The 5619-nt window shown below is 42.7% G+C and overlaps 1 pseudogene; it reads left to right on the forward strand.

The window, feature by feature from the left end:
- Nucleotides 1-1593: 1593 nt before the first annotated feature.
- On the forward strand, nucleotides 1594-3539 carry LOC141419521 (SWI/SNF-related matrix-associated actin-dependent regulator of chromatin subfamily A-like protein 1; annotated as a pseudogene).
- The last annotated feature ends 2080 nt before the right edge of the window (nucleotides 3540-5619 follow it).

Here is a 5619-nt window from a genome sequence, read left to right on the forward strand (position 1 = left end):
CAGGATAGAGTTAGTACTTGTCATTTTTATGCCAATGAAAACAGAGATCTCCAGTTTTTTAAAAAATGTGTCACAAGGACAGTGTTTCCTGTAATGTTTACAGTATTTCCTAAATAATCACATTACAATCTCTACCTGTAAGAAAAGAAACATGAAGAACATGGTAGCTAAGAATTTTGATTTCTCAATTTTAGTTGCAGTTTCTCTTTGGGTGGACAATGCTGGCCCATCCAACTATTTAGGACAGATAGCACTGGAATATCCAAGACATCACTGTTCTAATACTGTACTAAATATCCTAATAAGGGAACATCCCCATATTACACAAGATGAATTCTCTTTAGGAAGCTTGCTAGAAACATATACAAGATTCTCTTCCCTTTTTGTAGATAGGAAACAAAAGCAGTTAGAGAGAGACAGGGTAGATGAGCTTTTATTGACAGTACAAGTTTTGCCTTTGTCGCAACTCATAATGGTTTTCTTGACTACAGTGGAGAGAGTTAGATAAATGTGTAAGCTTTTAGGAGACAACTTTAAAAATGTGATGTGTGTGTGTGTCCTGACATATAAAATTGAATGCAATTACTTTCTTTTTAAAGGGGGATAAAGCCCACTCCCCTGCCTTATATATTTCATAAGAAAGGATGGGGATTAGGCTTCTTAATGTAATCAAGGGATTAGGTGTGTTATTCCAGTAAGGCCGATCTTGAAGAGGAGCAGACTGCCTGTTTCCTTTATGAAAAGAGAATGAGGATGGAGGATATTTTTTAAAAATTCTAAGCATATGTGGTATTGTCTCTTTGGGCTATATCTATGGGTGATGTGAAAGGACCTGGGTTAATGTTCTAATATTCCATCAGAAAGCAAGCTTTAAAAAAAAAAAAAGTAACTATGGCTGCTTTGCTCGCTGGGAAGTGTAGTTCAGCCAGGCTACTGCAATAAGGCATGTAAACTGGCAGCACTTGAATTCCAGGTCCCCCAGCATCCAGCTGGAAGTATAAACTGGATGAGGAAAGTTCTGGAGGCGCCTCCTCTCTAATCTTTTCCAGATTGAAAAGAGGCACTGTTTGAGCAAGTGTCAAGTCATACTTTTGTCAGTTTTCCAATTAATGGTTTACATTTCTGCATAGGCATTTCTTTGTTATAATTTCTTGCTACTTACTGAAGAGAATAGACAGCAGGCTCTGGCCCATAAATAATAGCTCTGAGTTATTATCAGAACAACCTCAGAGCACAAGCACAAGCACCTCATTGCTGCCAAGCCTTCATATTTGGGCCCTTCCCAAAATCTCCTGAGGGAGCCTTCTAAACCAGTGGGCCATGGGCTCATTTGTAAACAACAGAAGCTCAATAATTCATTTCATGGTGACCAAGGACCTCATCATTCCCACCATTTTCAGCTCAGCACGCTAGAGCAGGCACAGGGAATACAGAACAGGCAAGAAAAGATGTCCATAGCCTGCTCAAGACACAACCGATCAAGACTAATGACTCTTTAGAATTCTCCACCTTTGGCAAAAAAGTCACCCAAATATCTCTAACCAATAGCTATTAGGATGTACACTATGTCAAGGTCATCCTCAGGCTTTACATATGATCAAATCAACACCTGTTAATAACACAAATCATGAATATTTGACCAAAGCAGAGAGTTCCCAGGAGACAACAGCTTATTCCTCTAGAGAGCCTCCCAGAGATTCTGAAATAGAGGCCAAGACAGCCAAACCTTCTAACTGGGAGTGAGCATTTCTGGCATTCATTATGACTCAGGGGGTGTGATGCCCAGAACAGAAGGAAGACTCCAAAAGAAATTTTGGCCTCACTCCACAAAAACAGTAAACTGTCAAAAGGGAATATGCATACAGAATGTAGATTGTTTTGGGGTGAATATAGGCTCTGCTGAGGAGCTCCTTGCAGTGTTTAAGATTCTGACCAGCAGAAATTATGAACCTGCCATGAAGACATGGGACTTACACATGACAGACTACTGCCATGTCCTGATGAAAGCAGTCAAGCACCTCCTCCCCAGTCACCCTGCAACCCTTGTAAGGGATCAATGGCAGCAGTGGGGGAGGGACCAGATCAGCCTGCCCTCAGGTCTATCCCCAGCCTTTGTCAAAGGGGAGATGCATAGGTTTTTCCCCCCAGGCTGGCTTCAAGGTAGACACATGACGATTGAACAGATTAATTCCATGATCTGTGATGTGGAACTTCTCTCAATAATCTAATTGCAAGTGGGCATGACCTTCTTCAAGTTAAGCTGGATCCTCTGCCCAAGACTGTTACCCTGGCATTTGCTTCTCAGTTGGGGAAGATGTCTCTCCAACAAGATCTTCAAGATGTCCTTGAAGCTGACCTTTCTGGAGTAGATGCCAAGCTTGTGTTCAATCCAAAGCCCTTCCAGTGAGCTGGAATTAATTTTGCCTTAGTGAAAAGAAGCTGCCTGTTACCTACTGATAGCAAGGGCCTGAGGAAGATGACCCATGCCATGAGTATAGTGGCCTTTTATCCAAGGGAGTATCTGCTCCTGGTGGTGGTGCTGTCCTCCATGTGCTTCACCTGGGAAGAGGCCTTCCTTCTGTGCCTGCTATCTCTGAGCCCAGAGGATATCACCATAGTGGTGACTGGGAAGGGCCACCTGTGAGCTGACTTAGTCAGTGTAATCAATTTTGACCTTCTTAGCAAGTGGGAAAAACAGCTAAATGCCTCTTTCAATGCTGTCAGCATTGACAAACCTCACTTCCTCAAAACCAACAAGATCCCTTACTGTTGATCAGTTGTGCCCATCCTAGAGTTTGCCAACAGTATGATATTGGCACACCAGCCTTGTTCTGGCCTCTGAGTTTTACACATAGATCATCATTGCAGTCAAGACAACATTCTTACTTCAGTTTCATGACTTTGGATTTTGCTACTGTGACACCAAAAGGCTACCCTGGGATTACTTAGGCTCCTCCAACCTGGGAGAGATGAAGCTCCTGCTGGTGGAAGCCATCATGCTGCTACACCTCAAATATGGTGTCCTTTCCTAGCTGCCCACCAAACAGTGCAAGATGGTGATGGTTGCCCCAAGACGGATCAATACCAGGCCCAGGGCTTTCCTGGATGCAGCAGACAAGGAAATTACCAAGGACAAAACTAAATAGCAGCAGAAAGCAGCCCTCTTTCTTGTCTTCAACAGAGCTGCTGAAGCCAAAATCCCATATGTCGTAGAAAATATTCTGGACCTTTGGACAGTGGAAGAGACACACTTCTAGTGTTAGTACACCATCACACTGGATCTGGATGCAATCACCAAGCAACTTGACAGAAAGCATGTTCAGTACATCTGCATTGATGGTTGCAACCTGTAAATAGATAGAGAAGCACTGTGCAGTTCCAGCTACCCCAGGGACACTCATTGACACTGCTGACCCTCACTGCTACCCCACTTGCTCCCAGCTCACCTGGTGGTGTTCAGTAAACCCTTTTGGAACCCAGGGTTGCTGATCCAGGACAATGACCAAGAGCACAGGATTATACAAACTCTGTGGCAGTAGAAGAAGGGAGTGTAAAAGGAGACGGTGATTGACTTACTTTACATTCACGTATGCAAATAAACTGCAAGTCAATTGTTGAGATTGCTGACAAAGTGAGAAGGGATAAGAAAGGATAATGTAGGAGATGAATTTTATTTTTATTCATTTATTCACATGGGCATATATTGTTAGGGCCATTTCTCCCCCACGCTCCCTCCCCATCCCCCCACTGCTCTGGCTTCCAGGCAGAATTTGTTCTGCCCTTCTCTCCAATTTTGTTGACAAGTAGACATAAGAAATATTAAGAAAGACATAGCGTTCCTGCTAGTTGAGATAAGGGTAACTATCCAGAGAGATTGCTTCCATGCACAAGTGTGTTACAACCCAGATTAATTCAGCTCTACAGACCTCTTCACTACTTCTCAGTCACCTTCTCTTTTTGACCTCTGTTGTTTTAAGGTTACTGCATTAGCTGCTCTACTGTGGGAACATCAAACACTTCCATGTTTTGGGTTTCCTATCTTTCTCTATTCCTCCTGTATGTGCTCTCCCCTTAGCCTGTCACCCAAGTCCAACAACACTGCTGCATTTGCCCTAGATCTAAAGTCCACATATGAGGGAGAGCATACAATTTTTGGTCTTCTGAGCCTGGCCAACCTCACTCAGAATGATGTTCTCCAGTTCCATCCATTTACTTGTGAATGATAAGATTTCATTCTTCTTCATGGCTGAGTAGTACACTATTGTGCATAAATACCACATTTTCTTGATCCATTCGTCACTAGTGGGGCATCTTGGCTGTTTCCATAACTTGGCTATTGCAAATAGCGCTGCAATAAACATGGGTGTGCAGGTGCCTCTGGAGGAACCTGAGTGTCATTCCTTTGGGTGTATCCCCAGGAGTGGGATTGCTGGATCATATGGCAGATCTATGTTTAGATTTTTAAGAAGCCTTCTTATTGTTTTCCAGAGTGGTTGCACCAGCTTGCATTCCCACCAGCAGTGTAAGAGGGTTCCTCTTTCCCCGCATCCTCACCAACACCTGTTGTTGCTAGTGTTGCTGATGATGGCTATTCTAACAGGGGTGAGGTGGAATCTTAGTGTGGTTTTGATTTGCATTTCCTTTATGGCCAGAGATGGTGAGCATTTTTTCATGTGTTTTTTGGCCATTTGAATTTCTTCCTTTGAGAAAGTTCTGTTTAATTCAGTTGCCCATTTCTTTATTAGTTCATTGATTTGGGGGGAGTTTAGTTTTTTGAGCTCCCTGTATGTTCTGGTTATCAGTCCTTTGTCTGATGTGTAGCTGGCAAATATTTCTCCCACTCTGTGGGTGGTCTCTTCAGTTTAGAGACTATTTCTTTTGTCGTGCAGAAGCTTGTAAATTTCATGGAGTCCCATTAGTCCATCCTTTCTGATAGTTGCTGAGTTGCTGGGGTTGTATTGAGGAAGTCCTTGCCTATACCTATTAGTTCCAGAGTGTTTCCTGCTCCTTCCTGTATTAACTTCAGAGTTTCAGGTCTCATATTTAGGTCCTTAATCCATATTTAGTTGATACTAGTACAGGGTTTGATAAACATGGATCTAGTTTCAGTTTTCTGCAGGCAGATAACCACTTTTCCCAGCAACATTTGTTGAAGACACTGTCTTTTCTCCATCGTGTGGTTTTGGCACCCTTGTCAAAAATAAGGTGGGCATAGCTGTGTGGACTTATATCTGGCTCCTCTATTCTGCTCCACTGGTCTTCATGTCTGTTTTTGTGCCAGTACCATGCTGTTTTTATTGTCGTGTCTCTGTTATATGGTTTGAAGTCGGGTATTGTGATACCTCCAATGATGCTCTTTTTGCTGAGTATTGCCTCGGCTATTCATGGTCTCTTGTGTTTCCAAATGAACTTTAGAGTCGATTTTTCAATCTCTGTGATGAATGTCATTGGGATTTTGATGGGAATTGCATTGGACATATAGATTGCTGTTGGGGGTATTGACATTTTTACTATGCTGATTCTACCGATCCATGAGCATGGGAGATCTCTCCATCTTCTGAAGTCTTCCTCGATCTCTTTCTTTAGGGGTTTTTACTTTTCCTTGTAGAGGTTGTTCAC

This window comes from Castor canadensis, chromosome X, assembly GCF_047511655.1.
Source record: "Castor canadensis chromosome X, mCasCan1.hap1v2, whole genome shotgun sequence".
Taxonomy (NCBI): Eukaryota; Metazoa; Chordata; class Mammalia; order Rodentia; family Castoridae; genus Castor; species Castor canadensis.